Source organism: Buteo buteo, chromosome 4, assembly GCF_964188355.1.
Source record: "Buteo buteo chromosome 4, bButBut1.hap1.1, whole genome shotgun sequence".
Taxonomy (NCBI): Eukaryota; Metazoa; Chordata; class Aves; order Accipitriformes; family Accipitridae; genus Buteo; species Buteo buteo.
This window is the reverse complement of record NC_134174.1, coordinates 19,313,045-19,336,129: the sequence shown is the minus strand read 5'-3', so window position 1 is coordinate 19,336,129 and position 23,085 is coordinate 19,313,045.

Here is a 23,085-nt window from a genome sequence, read left to right as displayed (position 1 = left end):
CCAACAGGAAGAGCTCCAAAATCCAACAACCTGGAAATCATATTGAATTTATATAATTAATGCCCTCATTTGCTTTCTTTCCGCTTCTGTTTTGTTTTGGTTTGGAGGATTTACCTGCAAATAATCAAGCATTTGTCACTCGCACCTAATGTAACAAGGCAAACACCAAGTTTCATTATTTCTTAGCTTAACAGTAATTTTCACACAGAACAAAAAGTTACAGATTTTTGGTCTAAGATAAGTAAAGAAATGGCTTTATAAGAAAAAGCTAAAGGTGTGTGTGTTCATTCTTGTTAATTAAATAGAGCTAAAGAGTGATACATAGCTAGTAACTGTGCATACTTGTGTGTGTTTTCATGTCTACCTATGTGTTGGCACAGCTTTGAAGACTGTGAACACTAACATAATTTTTTTATGATGAGAAAGGGGAACTCTTGGGTACCAAGAGCTTCTTCAGACAACTAGAGGAAGCCCCTCATACCTGTAGGGGACTTTAACTACCTCAACATCTGCCATAAGGACAACATGGACACAGTCTAGGTAGGTTTGGAGAGTTGAAAACAATCTCTAAACACAGTGAATTCATGAGCCGACTAAGTGAGGCACTTTATTGGACCTGATGAGGTCACAGGGTTTTGGACTAGATGATGTGCAGAGGGTCCTTCCAAACTTACTTGAGAAGCCTCACAATTGACAGTGTGAAGAACTGTGTGTTAAAATATGTGTATGTATATGTATACATATACATACACTCCATTTTGCATACATCAAGTATGCAAAAGGAGTTATACTGCTTCCCCACTCTGCTTTTTTTTTTTTCTTCAATTTTTAATAGTTTTCATCATATATTTGATTGGGTTTGATTGAACTTCAACAGACATATATTTCAGTTTTTCAGCTATTCATTTTTTCACCTCTAAAGCATCACAGAATGAAAGAATGGCTGAGGTTAACACAGACCTCTGGAGATTGCCTAAACCAACTCATCTGCTCAAACCAAGTTCAATTAGATCAGGTTGCCCAGGGCTGTGTCCAGTTAGGTTGTCTCTGCAGATGGAGACTGCACAACATCTCTCAGCAACCTGGTCCTGTGTTTGACCACCTTCACACTAAAACGTATTTTCTTATGTTTAAACAAAATTTGTTGTATTTCTGTTTGTGTTTAGTGCACCTTGTCATGTCACTGGATACCACTGAGAAGACTGGATCTGCCTTCTTTATACTGTCCTATCAGATATTTTTATAGGTATTTATATATTAAAGAGTGCTTGAATAATTTATTGTAAAGCTTTACGTTTATTCAATTTAAAGTTATATATCACAACTTTAAAAAAGAGGGAATGAGGGTATCCAGGTTTTTTTTGTAGAATTTTTTTTTCTTGCTTTTTGGTTTAAATAAATGATCCTGACAGAAAACTGATTCAGAAAACCCAATCAAATTCATTCAAATTCTTTTTGTTAATTTGACAGAATAAAATGATTTGGAGGTGAATGGAAGGGAAGTATTCTGCATATATTCTGTGTACATTTATGCAGAACTTCCTGCAGAATTAGTTAAATACTATTTCATTTCAAATAATGTATTCCAGACAGCTGAACAGATATTAAAATTTTGTGTTCTTTGATCATGTACTGTTAAGTTTTGATTTATTGTTTCTATGCAAATGTAGTTCAGGGTCAGTGTTACTATTTTTAAGTAATATTTTTTAAAAATCCTTTTGAATAGATAACACTGGTATAATTTTATATTCAATGACTGTTATACTACCTCCAGTAGCAAAATCCTGGCTCTCCATAGAAAGGAATCTTTTCTCAGAACTACTAGAGTAATGTGTAGGTAACAAATCTAGGGCTTGTTAGTCGTTTCTGTGCTGCCGAAAGAGAGTGACTTGTTCACAGCTTGTATTTGGTTTCTTTGAAACCTTTGTTGTGGGATGCTCCGTAAGAATGAAGAGCATCAACCTAATACACAGTATAGACCCACCTATTTTGTTCCTCAGATCCGCCTGAAAAGCTGTCTCACAGTTCCTACAGGGAAAGTGATTGTGGAGCCTCACTGTGTCTCCAAGCTGTGAAGTCTCTTGGTACAGCTTATATTCAGTTTGGCTCTCCTTAAGCACCGAGATCGGTCATTTACTGCATTCAAGCGTCCCAAGCTTTTGTTGGACTCTAAATCTGGAAGCCTAGGAAAACACTGGTGCCTTTATTGATCATCTGTTACCAGTTAAGCCAGCTATTAGGCAGGATCCTGATTATCCTGTCCCCTTAGGAACCTAAACCAAAGGATCAAGCAGAAACAAATCCAAGAAACCAAAGCAGTATCTTTAAAGTGATATGGTCACAATGATATCTTGTCACCCAAGTAAGTAGCTTCTGTTAGAGCGAGGCACACAAAATCTCTCTTGATTTGCATGGAATTTAGGTCTTCTGCTGTAACTGAAAATCAGTCTTCCTCACCTACATTTTATGTAACCAACCTCATATCCTAACATATGGAAATAATGGCTTAAGTCTTTCTAAGGAGTGTGTTCATTCTTTAGAACTCAAACATTAGCCTGGCTTCTTTTTAAGCTTAACAGACAGAATGTGTACATCCTACTGACACTGTTGCTCTTAGCATTAAAAATAATTTTATTTAATTATAATAAATGTTCCAAATATCATTATAATAACTGCCAGAATGCCATCATGCTAACTACCTTTGTTTTATGAGCAGATATGTTTTATAAACAGATACTTTAATCAGAGGAAAAAAACTGTCACCTGATAATTGCTAAAAGGATGGGAATAAGGCATATTGTTTATCTAATTCTTATGTTACAGGCTTGTGGCCTAATTTAATCTATTCTGAAGGCACAGTAGATGCAACAGAGTCATTTTTAAATCATAAACCTGTAGAAAAAGCCAGGCATAGGTCTGCTAATGTGTTGGATGATGGATCTCCTACTTACTATTGATCTCTGAATTCAGAACCAATCCATTCTGAAGTAGCAAACATTTTTCATGTATTTTTAGAAAATATTGAATGGCTCTTAATCAGTGACAAGCCTGTTTTGTCTGTAACTACTCGAAGTAGATTAGCAACAACCTACTGTATTTCACCAGAAACATGAATCTTGTAGAGGCTGAATCTTGTGTGGTATAACTTGAATGAACTGACTTCACATTCAGCTACCCTCGAATTAAAGGAAAGCTGAGAGTAAGCAATCCAGATGTAGTGAGAAAAGTTCTTATATATGGACATCTACATAGGCTTCTGTTGTATGGACATATTATACACTGTGGTTTGAATCACTGCTGGAGGAGGGTTTGATTCAAGCAAACTGGCTACTTGATCAATATAGTTGGTTTCTGTATTATCTTTCTCAAGCAGCTTCTGTTACATCCCACTCACTACAGATACTATTTTCTCTTCCTCAAACCATCCCATTCTGATGACCAGTTTCCTGTATCTCGCCCTTCTCTACTTTTTTCTATTCAAGTTTTGGTGCAGAAATCCCCACTGTACTAACCTAATCTCACCTTTGTGCTCCTTGGCCATTGGTCCTGAACTGGATGATATTAAAAGAATATCACACATCTAGTCTAACTAAATATGAAATGCAAGTGGGTGTGTACTAACCAGTATTTAATGAATAAATATTGTAGGTTTTGAACTCTTAAAAACCTTTCCTTTCAGAACCTTTGTCCCCCTCTTGAAGCCTATTACTTCTTCCTTTACATCTCCTTAACAGTCCTTTCCTATTAAGACGGTATTATTATACTCCCACAAGACTCAGAAGAGACTAACAATAGAGGGCATGAAGTATGTGATTCAGTTCATTGATTAAGGACTCTAATTTTAGGTATCTACCAGCAGATATCTAGTTGTTTGGTAGCTGTTTATGCTCCTATTATAGTCAACAGAAGTGGAGGGTAGGACTGAGCTGTGTAGAAGCAGGTATGTAGCACCACGCAATTTTCCCTAAGAAGTCCAAGACATCCACACAGGACTGGCAGGTAAGACACATGACATACAGGAAACCTCAACCCTTCTGAAGTAGCAGCAGAAGGCCACACGGTATATTCTAGGGCATTTCATAGCCACTCATGTCTTTATTTCCCTTGTTCTCAACACAGCCAGTTTATGTTAGAAAATATTTGGGGGCATTATCCCCTAGATAATACCTACCTTAGAATAAACTAAATCCTCTTAATGCATTTGCAAAACAAACAAACAAACAAATAAACAAATAACCCCCAAAACCAATAAGGAGTAATGATGGGACATCTTTCCCAGGCTTACATAAATGACACAAAACTTTCTGTTATCCTCTTATTTGCAAGGGAGGGTTTTGTATCTGTGCATGAAGAACAACAGACTCTTACTGAAGAACAAACTACAGGTGCTACGTAAGAAAAGGAAATTCAGTGAAATGTTTTGAACTTATCTACCACATCATGTTCAACTGTGGGAGACTCAAGCTGTGTCTCAGAAAGTATTTCACTTACACTTCTTACAGTCATACTGACATTCAATAAAATTACCAACTTCTAACCCTAATTTAGTGGGGAAATCCCTTCTGCTGCCAGCCCATAGTCACTTAATTACAAGTTATGGTACATTCAGATAATTCAGTTTTCATAATGGCCATGCACAAGGCCTATACACATTAACAGTAAGTGCTTGCAGGCAGGCAAATAAGCATAGTGAATATTCTGAGAGTGTGAAATGTTTAAGATGTTCTCTCACTGATTTTTTTTTAACTGAAATTTGTTTCTAAAACAAACAAAAAAAGAATAATTTTGAAAATTGTGTAACTGACATGAAAATCTTTGAAATGTCAGACCCTAATTATTATTCTTTTTATAAATTACAGATATACGAAAGTGAGTTGATTATATATTACTTTTTTCCCTCATAAATTTCATGCTCACAAAAAACCACTACATTTTTAACATTGACATTAAATCACACAGGAGAAATAGTACTGTTGCCGGATTGAATATCCCTCTATATCAGTTTACAGAGTAACTGTTCTCTCTACTGTCAAATAGCTGGGGAAGAAATTTCATCCTCATCTCCCAGCTATATAACTTTACCAAAAATAATGCCAGCTCATATCAGCACATTCTCTTCTGAATCTTCCAATCAGCAAGCACTGACATAAAGTTTTCAACTTTAAAGGATGCATGTACCATAATGATCTGAGATTTCATTTCTTAGGAAATTCCATTGTCTTTTTTTTTCCTATCCTGATAACACACATTTTTTAAATTTCCTCTGAAAAATAACATTCCTGAAACACAATTCACTCAAATAGTTTTGTTGTCATACAATGAAAACTTTCTGAGTGTTTAAAAGTAGTTTGTCAAACTATAAATAGGAATTTTATTTCAAAAGTAATTTAGAAAATAAAATAAGATATCTTTTTCCCAGAATGACAAAACAGGATGTTTCAATACTAAAACATTGGGGGATTATTGCTGCTTTCCTTTTAGCATGTGGATTATCTCCCAACAGAAGACATTTTACACTGCCAAACCAATTTAACAAAAAAAGTTCCACCTAGGGTTACTCAAAATAAAAGTGAAAGCCTATGAAGACTGCAATCTAGGCAGGCTGAAAAAAAAAGTTTGGATAGGGATGCCCTGGATAACAAAGGACAGTTATCTCTGCTGATATGGCTGGATGTGTCAGAAGCTGTCATCACAATTTCTCAATTACTTGTGTGCAAGATAACGTGAGGCTGGACTTGTCTGTCCTTGCTCTTTCCAACCAGACAGTTTTCAGTAGTCAGCCAGTCACTTGTACACTTTCCCTAAGACTGCTAATCTTCAGTGTCCTACAGGACTCTGAGATGTCTCTTTTGTGAAGGGCTTCTTAAGAAGTAAATAATTCCATGCACTGAAGTGAGAGCATCATACACCAACTATAGACATGACAACAGGCAGTGCAGGGCTCCTGGCTCAAACAAAATCATGGCACTACCAGCAGGAGAAGGAAAATGTTTTCAGAAACTTCAAAGATATTAGTTAAACATTTCTCCTCATTATAAAGGTAATAGACATTTAAAGGATTATTGAGCTCATTGCTGGACCATGACAAACACACACACAACCTTTTTCTCCATTATATGTCCTCTGTGGTAGACACTTTTTTTCACCCTTATTTTAGTTATTAAAATGCTTTATGATGGAGATAATGCAAAAGATAATTTGAAAGTCCAACTATATACTATGTACCAACCCATCTTTAAAATGAGAGGTAGAAAAGAACACTGTACCAGTGTTTTATCTCTTTTTCATGATTTCCTAGTTTATCCAGGATTTTTAGTCTGGATCCCAAAAAGAGTACAAGCTAGAATGAGATGATATTTTTGAAGAACCTAATGCAACAGAAAGACTTACTATCCAACTTTGAATCATTACTTTTTGTAGGGCACTGCAGGAATCATATCTACACAAATCTCCTCCACCCCAATGAGTAATGTCACACTTTGAATAAACATAAAACACTACATTGTTTGTGGTGTTGGGATGGGGGGAAGAGAGGGTATGTTCTAAATATTTTTTCCCTCCTCCACAGCAGCAGCAGAAGACTTGATTTGGAGTATTTTACTGGTTGCTGCATCTAAAATGTTCATATAGGCTAAATTATAGTGTCATGTTCTTCAAAGTTCCTGTACTTGCATTCACAATGTTATGATTCTGCCTAGAAATGACTTAAACAAGAAAGTGGAAAATTAAAAAATTATCAGTGCTATGAAGCCTGTAAAACCATGAACACCATCTGTTAATAATTTTCTTGTAAACTATTTACACATATAAAGATATTTCTCATTATATGTTCTAGGTTTCATTTGACCTTTATTCTACCTCCACTCATCCTGTTCTGGATAACTATTTCTAGGTCAGAAGTAGGTCATGAGCTATGGCTTTTAGGAACAATGGACCTAATGGAAAGGCATTTTATTTGATAGAATGGGATATCAGATTAATGGGAATTGTACTTCCACACTGTTGCAAGAATAAGCCTCTCAATTTGTTACCTGATTGTCCTTAGATCATAGATTACTGAACCAATATGGGTTGACATGGCCAAATGGTTTACTGTCTTGTAGCCAGTAAATAGAGTGGTATTTGTTATTAGAACTTTTTTTCTATGAGGAATGAGGCATTAAAGATAAAATAGTATAAGCAGGATGGAAGGACAGACTTGTGAAAGGTGATGAAAGAGAGAACAGAATACAGAGTTTAATATAACCTCTTTGCTATCATAAAAAAAGATATTTAGGTCAGACAACACATCCTGATATTCCCCAATGACGGCATTATAAAGTGACAAATGTTCTCTTCAATAATGCATAAGGTGCATTTGATCTGTTTAAAAAGAAGTGTTGCTGGGATATAACTTCAGAAGACAGTTTCAATGAATTAAGTGAAAAACAATACAAAAATAGCTTTGTTTGAATTTTTTTAAATTAATTTGCAAATTCAGAGCAAAACCTTTTGTAGATTAGCTGGACATTTTCAAAATTCAGTCTGTTGAAAAAGCGCAGACAATAGCCATTATGCCTGGAATACACTACAGGCTAATTTGTAACAGCTTACAGGGTCTGAACTTTGCTCTTTAAGAGACGCAATGTTTTGGAATGTTCAGAGAATTCACAAATGTCAAATCATGAAATAAATTATGTCATCCAAGTAGATGCTGTGACTTTTTGCAGACTCAGCAGTAGATAAGTTAAAATAATGATGTCCATTTCTTCAGATAAAATTTATACCAAATCCAAGAGTTATAAAGAAAAATCAGTTTCTGTATTCTGCTCCTACCTTTCCTTTTCTCAGAAAAATACCCCATTAGTCCCATCTGTGAGTAATACATGCAAACACAACTCAGATAATAATTCTATTAGGTTTTCCTCTTTTTTAAAAAATTTTCTCATTAAAATTAATTTTAAAAACCTGCTCATGGTATATAGTGGTTTCAGTACAGGCCAGAAACACTCTGTCACAGTACATCCCCCCCCATCCCGCCAGTGGGAAACGAACCTCCTCCGGGCAGGGAGAAGGGGAAGGAAACCCTGGAGGCCGCAGGTTGAAATTTGAACTGGCCAATCGAGACACGCCAGGTACACCGAGGTGACCCTCCTGGCCAATAGGATTAACTGACCACCGGTCAGATTCGACAGGGGTATAGATGAGGTCCCGCCGGAGGACACGTGGGAATCAGTCCTCCTCGGAGCAGTGGGTCTGCAGTCAGGGACCCCCCCTCGGGTTGGGGCACCACCTGAGGTAACTCCTGGAGGGAGAGAGCCCACAGCTTGTAGGGGAGTGACACACGCGTTTTGAGCCATCACTTTAAATCTTGGGGATTCTTAAGTCGGCCATGTAGTATTAATTCCCTTTACACCGTTGAGCCTGTGGTTTTAGAAAATGTTACCGGACTTCTAACTAGCTTTTGCTGAAGAATAAATCTGAGTTTTAACACCTGTTGGATTTGGTTAGTCGTGCATCCGTAACACACTCCCATTCTCAACTTTGACTACCATAGAAAGTCTTAGTTTTAAAGAAGTGAAAAATGGCCAGCACAGATCTCATAGGTATCTATTCTCTTGAATTGGCCATGGAACCTGGATTATTTTTTTACTTCATAGAGGTAATCTCTCTTGGTTAAACTAATCTAAATAAAGTTCACCTTGAAAAATAAATGGAAAGCCATGAGAGCTGGTTTGCTACTGAGCTTCTTTCACAAATACTAAAAAACCCATAATTTTTTTTTTTTTTAAAGAAGGAAATAAATCTATTACTTATAATTTATTTCTCCAAATATTACTATTGTAATACTTGTTATGTAACTTGATTTGACCATATCAACCCATACTGGTTTGATAATCTATGATGTAGGGACAAACAGTTAGCAAACTAAGGGCTTTATTCTTGCAATAGCATGGAAGTGCAGTATCCATTAACTTTAACAAATGCTGTGTAAGCATGTCAGTTGCTGAAAAGTCCCCCTGAAATCTTAACAAAGGACAAAACAAACAAACCAAGAAACAATATGATTGCAGTTACAGTTGTTACTCTATGAATAAAAATTACTATTGTAAAACTGAATAATTGGAAAGCATAGACACATACAATCAGACCTCACAATCAAGCTTTCTTTCCTTTTAGCATTAGTATTACCATCTGCATTTCATAATATAATTTAATTTTTTATGTACAAAATTTCCTGAAGGGCATAAATGCATTTCAGCTCTATGCAGTGGTAATTCAGTTTTAAACCATGCATAAAAACTCAATAAACAGCAAAATGCTAATAGGTTGTATATGGGCTCTGACCTTTCCTAGTTATTTTTCAATATTTTGTAACAGTTAAGAAACATTCACTGAAATAAGTTGAGAGACTCTTAGTCTACTATTTACTTTAGAAAAATGGATGTTTATCAAATGGACTTGAATTGATAATAATATGATAGTTCATGCTTGAGAAGCCTCACAATTGCAAATGTGAAGAACTGGATATTGTCTCACTGGTGTAATCATGTGGAGAGTGGATTGCATTTATACTTTGCATGACCTTGAAAACAGTTTCCCAGACCAATGTCAGAAACATTTTTTTTTTAATATTGCTGCTGCTGCCAAGCATATAGAATAGACAAATAAAAATAAAAAATAAACATAGCGAATAGTAAATGAAACAGTTGTGTTCTTTTTTCTTAGTGTTTTAGGACAAAAAAAGCCCCATAATTATGATCTATATTTTAAAATGCAGATTTTGTAAGACACTTCACAAAAAAGATTTAGCGTTACTGATTTCTTACGTATTGTAAACCAGAATTTGAATGGCTAATGTTTTTTATATGTGCATTTAAATATTCATTGAGAATCCAGATTCCTTGATTCCATGATCCTAACTTGCAAAGATGCTAGGTTTGATTCACAAGCTGTGGTTGTATGTTGGATGTTTTCAGTAGCTTTGAGTTCTTCATTGCACTATATATTCCAAAATTTAGCAGAATACAGTTTTTCTTTTTCATGGCATTTTTCTCTTGAATGTATTCTATATCTACATATTTTTGTCATTCTATGAATATTTTCCCACTATGTTGGAGAGATACTAATACAAATATTGTGGATGATAAAAATTTTCTTTGCTTCTTAGAATCAGTATTTGACTGTGCTATATTTATTGATCTGTTACTCAGCAGTTATAGTGTTCTTTTTTGAAGAAGACTCAAGAAGGTCTTTATTTTCCCTCTGTTCATACCTCAACCTTACTGTAATGCTATCCAGAATTGTAAAATATTAATTGCAACTATAGCTAGGAGAAGGTTACGTGCTCCATGCAATTATAAGAGAAATCTTGCTTCCTGATGCAGTGAACAAGAAGGCTACGCCAACTTTTATGATGGAAGAAAACTACCTGCATTTACATGCAGGTATGAAATTCCTAAGCCCTACATAGATATGTATTTCATTTTTGGATTTCACCAGTCTATTTTCCAACTGAATTTTTGTTTTCACCTGTTTACATTGTAACCATGATAGATCCCCTTATCTATATGTAAATACACCCATATGTAAGTCATATTTTTAAGTTATTTTTTGTGACATTACTCTTGTGTTTATTCAAAGTCACCACTTTGTAGAGCTGTAGAAATGCTCCACTGTATTTAAAAATTAAATGGATTACCATATTACTAAAGAAATGTTCTTGATTTAAAATGGGGATTGGAGTTATCAACCTGTTTAAGATTTGTCATTCTTGGACAGGACCCTAAAGCAGGTCAATGTTTCCCATTTATACCAACATCTAGCGGGAAAAAAAATCTTTGAGAAATAACAATCTACTTTTCAATCATGTTACAGCACAGAGTCTGCTATAGTTACAGTTTATAATGATTTATTAATGCAGTCTGGTTTTGGTTGCTCAAGCATATTAATTTTGCTTGATCTGAATGCTGTCTTTGACACTGTTGATTATAACATTCTGCTAGATCATTTATGAAATTATGTAGCATAAACTGACACTGCTTTGAATAGGTGTCAATCTTATTTATCAAACATATGTCCATCTGTGTCATTACATATTAGCTTTTTTCTGTACTACCTTGGCACATTGTTGGATCCTTCCATTTTTACACAAAGTCATTTTAACTTAGTACGTAGTACAGTATTTCTTTTAGGTAACTCCATTCATCATTAGGTATTTCTTCCTTCATGTAAGGTAATCAAGGACATGGGATATTGGCTTTGTACAGCTGTATAGAAAACCATCAAACACCACGAGGAACGTATTTGTTCTTTGAACATGTATACACACACAGAGAAACACGTATGCATGTTCTGGGGCAGTGGTAAAAATGTTTCGCTTTTTTAGATGAAGTTAATCAGGAGAATATTATGACTCTGGAATATGTCATATCTGCAAAAGACTTTATGAGGGAAAATTATGAGAGTTTTCACAATTTAAACCTATTCTTATATATTTTTTCTGGATATTTCTCATCACAAATACAATCATTGGTAACTAAGATAAACTTAATTGCTGTAGGAATGCAAATGGGACAGTACGCAGCAATCATTGTTTCGCTTACAATATCAGAGTGCTTATTTATTTATAGAAAACTCTAGATGCATCCCTTTAATTTGGTTTACATCAAGTATCTACACTGATTTCAATTCAAGATGTGTGTTTACTTTAATAGTAATATTAGCAGTTGATGCCTGGCATATATCCTCGAGGTAACACATGATCTCTCTTGCTATTCCTCTTGAACAACAAACTGTTTAGGACACTCCAGACATTTATTTTCACATGGCTGTTTTTTTCCTCTGTGAAACTGATATATGTTAATGGGAAAAAAATGCTTTTGTACTCAAGACGTGAGCTGTCACCTAGGAAATGCATTTGCCTGGTTCCAGTTTAAGCCTTCTACATGTTTCCAAATTGCGGTGGAACACTCAAACAGAACACTACGCTGAGATGAAATGTGTACAATAACCAAGATAACTCCAAGTTGCTTTGTTGCCATGGTAACTATGCCTTGGGTCTACCCTGGAAACTCTGCCTGGCACAACGTTGTCAGCTATAGACATTTGGGAATTTTTTAATGATACTGCTTAGACCACCAAAGGCCCTAACGTAGACACAGCAATTCTGAACAAAAAAAATATCCTTTTCTCATATAGCTTATTTTGTGTGGGAAGCTGGTATATACTACATCCAAGGAAACATATTTTTATTAGTAAAAGCTGCATCGACATTTAGAGCTTTTCTTGAGATAGGTGTGTTAGCAATCCCTCTCTAGTTTAGACTAGCCCTTAGCAGTATAAAGCAATTAAAGATAATCCCGAGCATGCCTTGAAAGGATAATGTTTTCTGCAGTTCTTTTGTTCATGATTTTCAGGTGTGTGCTTTTCTCTACCACCCCTGCAGATCATGTAATATAGATTGCATACTGATAATGCAGGCTGTTATCTGTAGGTGTTCCTAAATAATGAATAGTCCACTGTAACAGCTTTCCTTACAAATAACTAGCAAAAGCCAGCTTCAGTCTGTTTTTTTGAACAAAATAAGTCAGAACATTTCTAAAATAGAAGCCTACCTTGAGGCTTTTAAATCCACCCTTGGGCACCTAAGGGTGCCTTTCAAGTCCCATTCATTTCAACTTCTAAATTATATGAAGTCCAAAACTGGCCATCTTTCTTTAGGCTAGACTATGCCTGGACAAGCACAAACGCTTGTCCTGAAGCTACAAGGACCTTTACCCAACATTTCAGTCCCTATGGAACCAAATCTAGGCACAACATTCTCTAAATGTCCCTATCTTACATATCCATATGTGAGAGGCAGCAAAAGGCTAGATTATAGCACATAAGGAAGCACATTTTACCCTCTTGAGAGTGTGTCTCCATCACATTGTAATAATATTTATGTCTGATCAGATCTTCCTCTGGGAATTACTATGAGAAACCTTTGCAATGTACTGGGTTGGTGAGGGTTTTGGGTTTCTTCTCAGTTTTAGCGTGCTTTAGCTACTTTTTCAGCAGAAACTCCCTTTCCATTACAGGCACCTCTATGTACACAGTAAGAGAAATCTCAAAACGGGAGGAATGCAGTGTGTTTAATATGACATTTTTAGCCTAACTGTAATCCACTGCCCTTTTCTTTGTTCCATCAGTGTGGCTCAGGGGGTTTCTCTCAGCAAAGACTAATTGCTGGAAAAGCTGTACTCATTTTTCTGCTCTGTCCTTTATTTTAAACTGTTGTAACTTTTTGTAGTCCTTGGTGATAAATTGAGCCACATCTAACAGAAGACTTTCCTTACGAAAGTCATGCTTGCACTGACTCAGATACTGTGAAGGATTCTGGAAAAGTGAGAGGAGTGGACTCTAAATGATAGTTTGCACAACTGACAATTGAAGAACAGCATTACTGCAAGCTCTAATTTGCCAGCAGAGATAGAGCCACTAAGTACACCAATGATTATGGCATCACTTCTCACTTGTCTGTCTTTCTATAACCATGATTCTAGGAAGATATCCATAGGAACATAAAGAAGGCCATAACATCCTTTTTTTTTTGTCACAGTTTTCCTCTGTCTACCAAAGGAATTATTTCAATATATCATTAGTCATCTTGGAATTAATCTTAAAGTTCTTCCTGGGTGATCTTAAGGGTTTTCAGCATAGTTAATTTATTGGTCCTTTTCTCTGCTATTCTTAGCTGATTCATTTAAAAACACAAGCCATACGAATCACCCTTCCCACAACCCTTGTTTTTAAAAGAAAGTGTTGCAAATTATGCTCTTTTTTTCCCTGAAAGAAACAGCTTTAACCCAAGCACAGGTGGCTCGGTTAGAGTCAACTTACAGTATATGTACTAAAAGGAAAAGAAATGAAAGTATGGAAAGAAATATATATTAGAAAGCCACAAACTCATAAAATAACAACAAAATTAAATATCAGACAAAGAAATAAAAAAAAATCAGTATTTTCATTATACATCTTTATTTTTAGATGTTTTATTCCATGCTAAAAACTCTGTGAATACTAAAACCCAGCATATGAAGTATGATATTTCAGTCTAGAAATTAATTTTCTCTCACATGTATATTAGGAAAAGTTAATTTGTGCCATTTTGTTAATATTATATGACAGAATGAAAGGCATTGTTACAAGTTGGAATCATTTCAGTCTATCATTTCAAGGAGAAGTTAGATAAATGTTAGCATAAAAAGTATCTCTGAGAAGAAAACCACATCTGTAAGATTCAGGCTTTCTTAATAAATTTTGGGTTATACATGTTTGGAATGCTGTTATCACTTTTTACACTTGGTATTATTGGTATTGTATGTTAGTTTTAGACTACTCTTACTGTGCTTTATAAACAAGGTAGTCCTCGCAGTTAAATGAAGTATGTGTATGCATGTATGTATATGTGTGTGTGCCCATGTGTGTATACATATACTGTACATGTAATTTTAAAATGATACTTGACACTATGTTCTCACTTTAATTCTTTTTTCTTTGCCAATAATCTTGTATTCGACTGCTGTATGATTGAAGAGAACCCAGGATATTAGAAAATGTTCTGGTATGTTACGAACAGAGACATCATGTCTCACACAATGAGCATGAGACTCAAGACACATGGCATTTGGTTTGCACCTTCTCACAGCCACACTTCTGTGCCATATGTTTTACAGAGCAAAACCACATGATTTGTCATAGTTTCTGATCCCACGTGCCAATCACAACTGCATGCCTTAGCTGTGATCTGTCAAACAGTTATGCCTGTTACATGGGGGTCAGAAGAAGGAGAAATACCTTGCTGCTATGCTTCAGTTAGAGGAAAGAGGCAAGGAGGTTAAGGTAGCAGATCAGCCTCAAAGGAACTCCACCACAGAGTAACATTACCCATCTGCAAGCTAGTATTATTACACTGGTTCACCACTTGAATGTGTTGAAGACAAATTTTAGTGGCCGCTGACACAGATTGTATTTCCATCCAAAGTCTTAAAACAAAACTACCAAGCAAAATGCTTGCACAGTACGCTACAGGACTTTGCATGGGGGTTCAAATTTTTGTTGTTGGAATGCCACAGAAGTTTAAATCTACTGATGCTTTGGCTGAAGCAGAAATATAAGCAAGTGTGGTGGGTTGACCCTGGCTGGATGCCAGGTACACAACAAAGCTGATCTATCACTCCCTTTCTCAGCTGAACAGGGGGAGAGAAAATATAATGAAAGGCTCGTAGGTCGACATAAGGACAGGGAGGGATCACTCACCAATTACTATCACGGGCAAAACAGACTCAACCTGGGAAAAATTAATTTAATTTATTACCAATCCGATCAGAGTAGGGTAATGAGAAATAAAATCAAATCTTAAAACACCTTCCGCCCACCCCACCCTTCTTCCCGGGCACAGCTTCACTTCTGATTTTCTCTCCCTCCTCCCCCTCAGCGGTGCAGGGTGATGGGGAATCAGGGTTGGGGTCAGTTCCTCACACCTTGTCTCTGCCGCTGCTTCCTCCTCAGGGGGAGGACTCCTCACTCCTCCCCTATTCCACCGTGCAGTCCCTCCCACAGGAGACAGTCCTTCATGAACTTCTCCAATGTGAGTCCTTCCCACGGGCTGCACTTCTTCACGAACTGCTCCAGCATCGGTTCCTTCCCAGGGCTGCAGTCCTTCAGGCACAGACTGCTCCAGCGTGGCTCCCCTGCAGGGTCACAAGTCCTGCCAGAAAACTTGCTCCAGCGTGGGCTCCTCTCTCCACAGGGCCACGGGTCCTGCCAGGAGCCTGCTCCAGCACGGGCTTCCCAGCGGGGTCACAGCCTCCTTCAGGCACCCCCCTGCTCCGGCGTGGGGGTCCTCCCCGGGCTGCAGGTGGAGATCTGCTCCCCCGTGGACCTCCCTGTTCTGCAGGGGGACAGCCTGCCTCACCAGGGTCTTCCCCACGGGCTGCAGGGAAATCTCTGCTCCAGCTCCTGGAGCATCTCCTCTCCCTCCTTATTCACTGACCTTGGTGTCTGCAGGGCTGTTTCTCTCACATATTCTCACTCCTCTCTCTGGCTGCTGTTTCTGTTCCACAGCAACTTTTTTCCCCTTCTTAAATCTGTTCTCCCAGAAGTGCTACCACCATTGCTGACGGGCTTGGCCTTGGCCAGCAGCGCGTCCGTCTTAGAGCCGGCTGCCATTGGCTCTGTCAGACATGGTGGAAGCTTCTAGTAGCTTCTCACAGAAGCTGCCCCTGTAGCCCCTTCACTACCAAAACCTTGCCATGCAAACCCAATACAGCAAGGAGTTCAGCTTTCCACAGAGTATTGAGAGTGCAGCTTGCTGTGCAGGCTAGTACATAATTGCTAGCATAACTACAGGTTCATTACTCCCATTCCTTGGAGCATGGTAATCAAATATTTCTGCTCAGTATGGCAGCCAGAATTCACAGAGAAGCAGAATTCACATAGGGAATTTCCTCTGCCCACCAAAAGAAGCTATATACATAATCCTGTGTGACTATATTCCTGGTGTTATGCTTCGACAGTAAACATCTCCTGCCTTTGCTTTCCCTCTCCAGTTGTATATGTAAATAACACCATTTCCTTTATGATGAATGATGCTTCCCTGGCTCCAGAGCTTTTATTTGAAAGGTCTGAAATACTCTTAACCTACTTGTTGATCAAAATAATCTACTGTTTGCTGTTATGTGAAACTATCAGTCAGTTCATATTTATTCTTCTGTTCCTTAATGTATACACATAGCAAAAAAAAAGGAAGAATGTAGACATAGCTTTAAAAAACATGTCTTTAAAGGACATCTGGAACATGTTTCTCAATGAATGGCAAACTGCTGCCATACATGACTCGATATAAGACAGTACAGTGAGTCACAAATTCTTTGCTGAATGAGTAGTGCTGTACTCCTGACCATTCAAAACGATTAGGTGAATTCTGAAGAATTCAAAATCCTATTAATGTGAGGATTTAAACTGCTGAGTTTGGTAACTCAGCAGTGAATTTTTCAGAAGAATTTATGTGATTAAAAAGAACAAATGCTACTGAAAATCCCAATAATGCAAACAATTTGGTCAAGATAATGTAGAGGTGTTATGATGTTTCCCAGTAAATGTCTAGAATATAGATAGACATTTTAAAGCATGAAAACTGGAATGCAAAGTGAGATTCACAGCTATAGTTCCAGTATCTCTGCATTGTTGTGAAATATAAATGGTCCTTTAGATGAAAATGTAGAACTTACAAGTCACCAGAATGCCTAAGAAAAAGGTGCAAGTTTTGTGGTTTGCTTGCCTGCACTTAAGAACTTAAAAAAAATCTGTAGTGCTTTTGTGGATTCCACTGATAGCACTTCTGATAATTCTACTTACATACTTGTAATTATTGACCTGTCCCTTAGGTATTGGTATTTTCTGAACATAACCACAATGTTAGTCCTGTAAATAAACACCTGGTTAGTTTATAAATTCTCTATTGCCACTTATTATGTGTTTGTACAGTGCCTATCAGCATGAGCCCTTATTGGGTGCTATTAGAATTTGTGTAATATATTAATAGTGATTTCATGAATGAGTATTTCCTATAAAAGGAAATAAAATTGATGATGTGTGACATCTTCCACAGCATAACCATTTGCAAGTAAAGAAATGTGAAATTTTCTTGCAAGTCTTAACTGCAACATGATGTCCACATGGAGTGACAGACACCAGACCTTCACAAAGAACTCTTTTGTCTCCTTCAGATAAGGAAAAACACACATAAATTAATCTCCTTCATAGCATCACTTAAAGGTAATTATAACTTTAGTGGCATCAACAGAATGTGAGACTGAAACACCTGCATGCATTCAGTTTACTATGTATTAGCCATTTACAAGACAAGTATGAGATAGGTCACAATTAATGTTTTGACTAGTTTATTTCTTCTAACCTGCTTTCCCTTTGATTTTAGGATATAAATTGATTAATATGACTAGCTATAAAAAGTTAACTCCTAATTATTATTTTTAAAAAAAACATTGACATCCTACCTAAGATTAGTTTTAAGGATCTGGGGGATCCACAGTTAAACCTTGATATCATAATTTAGCGAGCCTTCTGAAACAGGGAAGGAAGTAGATAATTTATATCTTCTTTCAACAAGACACAGGTGCCTAGAAATTCTGGGAAAAAATCTAAAATTTCCAATTAATTTCCACTACACAATTGCTTATACCATTAGAAATGTAGATAACTGACATCACATGTTTAATAAAAGGCTTAATTTTAAAGTAGAAGCATAAGTAATACTTCTGGAGGCCTTGAAGGAAATAGCTGTTGATCTAATTTGAGCTGTTAACAGTCTGCCTAGTGAAAGTCTCTATTTTGTAATCATAGAAGATGAACATAGTATAATCATGTATGATGACAGATTATTGTCAGACCTTGGAAACAAGTGGGGAATAGGGACATTAATTTTCTTCCACCTGCAAAGACTGTGTTACCTATGTTATCCATAGCTGTAGTGAAAGATTCATAGCATCACCGAAAGTGTGGTGGGAATATATGTCAAAATGTTATAGTAGGTTTCCTCCCTGATGGCATTTTTGATTGAGAAACTTCAATGATCCAGACTCAATGATGGAGAACTCTCTGAGAAACTGCTTAACAGTAATTCTTTTTGAAGATAACTGGAATTTTACCATTAATAGTTTCAAAAGGAATGGGATCAAGCTAAGATAATCCCAAGACTGGTTTCTACTCTACTCCAGAAAAATGGGGAAGATTCTTAAGCAGAAAAAATATTACTTACTTTTTTATATATTAAGATTGATTTCTTACATGCAACAATCAAAGTGAATTGAATCAAAGAGAGAGTCTACAGTTTTAAAAAAATTGCCTGTTTAAAATTATCCTTCTATAAATTTCCTTATATTTTATAAGCATTTCCTGCCTCAAGACAGTAGGGAAAAACTGGGCCTTGCAGTTAACTCAGACCATTTCAGACTGGAAATTTCCAGAAAGATACAATTTCCATTTGAAGGTGCTTAAAATTAATCTCTTTCAAACTATAGCAGTGGCTTTTAATTAAGCTAGCATTAGTACTCATGTCAAGAGGAAAAAACACTGTAAAGCTCTCTCTCTTGACCTTTGAAATAATAGTTAACCTCAGCATAAGCAGACACTTTAAACAAGGCTGGAATTAGGGGATACCGATTGTGCTAAAAACAAGGAGAAGATTGTATCTGACAAGGTTATTTGCCATAAAATTTGCTTTGTTGCTTGTCAATCCATCTAAACGAAGATGTGTGACTAAGCTGAGTCTTTATCAGACTACCTCTCTTTCCCAGGTTCCAGACCACTGAGTTTGTCAGCTAGTGATTTGCAGTGGGACTGGAAACAGCCATGGGGCCTGTAGTGTCAATCTCCTTTATTCTCTAAAATGTATAACAAGGAAGTTTGAAAATAGTTGAACATGTCTTGGTTTTACCTATTAGCTTTCACACTCACATGCAGAATTTACTTTCATGATATGGCTGTTTCTATTTTCTCATGCTTTTCAGTAGTCACCAGTAAAAAACACTCAGTTTAACTCCTGCTATGAAATTTTGCATACCAACAGCCCAGCCAGCTGCTGCTTTCATGAAAGCTAGTGGCTTGACTAAAACTGTCATGACTTTCTAGAAAGGAAGGATTTAATGTTTGCAAATTACTATAGGTTTTTTTCCTCCATTCTTACACTTTGTGTTTAAAAATAATTACTGTAGGCACTGAATTATCTGTTTTATTTTATCACAAACTTATATTGTGGTTTGGAGTCTATTTTTCTAGATCTTATATTCAGATGTGGTTTCCTCCTCATAAGATTTACAATCAGTGACAGAGACAGCATTTTCAATTCTTCACTTCATGTGGAATCTCCAAAATATTTTCACAAACATGTTAAGGATAACACATGCATCTTTGGATACACACCTGTTTCCTTACTTATTCTGAAAGACAATTTATACATTTGCCATTGCTTTATCATGCTGATGGCAACCACAGTTGAAAGACAACAGTGAAGGACACCGATGTAGGTTTAATTCCCACTATGCCACTCACTTTACAGCTTTTCTCCTTCCTGTGTGATGTAGTAACTTATATGTTTAGAATGCAATTTTTTTTTAAAATGGCATCTGTTTCCTATCATATTCTATATCAAGCCAGGACCAGGTGATCTTTAATCTTGTTGCATCTCTAGATTCCGCTATAAATAGATAATAACAAGTCGTATTACAGAGATATATCCTATGTGATTATGACATCAGCTATGTAAATGGAAAAATAAAAGACTTTTTTAAATGTAAAAACAAATTCTGTGTGTGAAGAAAACAATATGCAAAAGCAAATAATGTATAGTACTACCCTTTTATCTCCAGGCTGGTCTTATTAATTCCCCTAGAACCAGAAAACTCAGAGATGCCAGGTGACAGAAAACATTTTATAAAAGAAGCCTGATGAGGACTGGACTTGTGCAGTGGAAAATGAGCTCAAAGACAAGTTCTGGGCTAAAAACTCATGTAAAAGGGTATTATATCTAAAAAGCAAAAAAAAAGGATACATATTTTTCTGCAAAAGCTCTTCCCAATACTCTTGTGCATCCTTAAAACCTAATAGCAGCTTGAAAAATGGACTCAATAATAGGAAAAAATCAAAGATAAAATCTCATGGGTTCTGAAGACTTTCTGTACTAGAACACAAAAAGATAATAACTTTGACAAGCATTTATAACTTCTGTTAATATCTATGTATGCATGAATTGAAGAAGCAGCTGAAAGCATTCCCTGAGGCAATAAGTCAATGGAGAACTGACAGCCAGTAACAGCTGGATTCAATCACACCCTATAAGGTACATTCCTCGTATTCAAAAAACCTGGGGAAAAGAGAGTTCACTCCTTGAAAATTATGTAATTCAGGACTGCTGAAAGGGTCATCCAAAACAAAAAACAAGACTCCAAATATGAATTACTGCATCATAAACAGAGAAACTTGAAACAAAGGAAAGAAACTTCACACCAAAGAACCATTATCACAAGAATACAATGGTCTGAATGAATCTGTAGAAGTCACTATTGTTTTGCAAGAAGATGCTACCATGACTCCTAGCTTTCAGTGTGTTACATAAAATCTTTTATTAGCAACAGTGAAGACTAATGCTGCTACTGAAAATTATTTTTAATGAGTCTTGAAATGTTAGTTTAGGTCAGTTTCTCATGTTATTCACTAACTACAGTAAAACAGACTGGAATTTAATTTGAATTTAGGTTTCATTAATGTTTCCTGTTGATATCATTAAGCTGATGAGTTGCAGGGTACAATGAGGCTTTAAAAATAATGCTACTATTGTGGCATATTTCCATAACTGCATTGCAACTTACTGTTACTTACTTCATTTCTCAGGTTACTGAACTTGTAAATTGATGGAAAAAATTCTTTAAGACAAACCAAACACAAAATCTTATACAGTTGTCTGGCAATAAAGCATTTTTATTGCTTATGATAATTAAACAAAATCAATATATTAACTATAAACATAATAATCTCATTTCACTTTCCTCTGACTGGGGTTTAAATTCAGATGGTTGTTTTACTTGCTTTTTAAAGTGCATATCAAATTAAAGTGTCAAAAAAAAAAAAAAGGAAAATGGATCGTATTAAAAAAAACCCCAAACCCAAAAAATGAAACTTCTATATCAGAATGCCCTGTATTCTTACCAACAAGCAAGGAATAAACTAGTGAGACCAAATGGTAGATTTCAATGAGGCATTTCAATCCAAAAAATGTTTAGCAGAAGTAACAAATCTGATCCTACTGAAGACAGCAATTAAGAGCATTTAGAAAAAACAATTAAGAATATTAAGGGAAATACAGTGGATTTCAATGATCCAATAGGTATAAGATTAAAAAAAAGAGAGAAGCTTTTTTCGTCTTTTTTTCCCTGCCTCAGTATAACAGACAAAAAATCTGCAAAAGAGTTTGAGGTACTGATGGATTAAAAGGCATTAAAAGGGCAGTTAAGCCAGTTAGGGGAGATAAACACCTTGCCATGGGCCTAATGGATTTTTTTTTACTTTTTTTTTCCCCTCCATTTTTCTTTTTTTTTTTAAATTAATCTCAACAGCTGATAATGTGGGGAAAAAAAACTTTGAGGGCTCATTTCAGTTGCCAAAATGCAGGTATCTGGTGCCTGCGGGTGCTTGGAACAGTCACGGAGGTCTGGAAGGCAGGAATCAGGACTGCATGGGGCTACAGCCCTTCCGCAGAGGCAGCTGGAGGCCAGGGCAGCTGGGCAGGGGTGTGGGCATGGCACAGAAGTTTCTGTTTAGGCAACTGACTCAATGTCACCATATTGCCATTCCTCTGTGATGATAAAGTTACTATGACAGGTTTTAGTGCAAAACTTCAGATGGACCTATGGTTTACTGATATCTGTCAAGAGCCCCAGCTCCATTTTGCCACTGTTTTACTCTGAGAATTTGTCAGGAAAATTATTTTAGGAAATCTTGTCTTGGACACAAGGAGATAAATGCTTTGTCATCAAAACTGGAATATTTTTCTACCGTATTGAAAGATCAGGTGAACCTGACAGTCTGAAACAAAGTAACTTGGAAATGGGGAATTAGTTATAGACCATCTTTGGACAAAATTAAACATCTTTCTTTTCTGGTAAGCAACGCAAAATGTGATTAAAAGCTGGACCACAAAGAAAAGACCAGAGAAAGGATTCTAATGTTGAAGACCACCTTGACTGAAACATCTTTTCTATTTTGCATATTTTGGAACAAAATTACATTTGTTTAAAGTCATCTGACTTTTTGTTCAAATGGACTCCAGCATTAAGTAGAAACCTACTTCCTTCATCCTTGCTCACTCATTTGCTACAATTCTGTCTGAATAGCAAAATCTGTAAATGAACTGTGTTGATATATATTTATTTAAACTAGGAGACTTAAATCAAGTTATGTTGAGCAAAAAATAATATATGTATTAAAATATATTTTTCAAAATTAAGCATCTCTGGCAAGTTTTGTTTCAGAACTCCTAAAATAAAA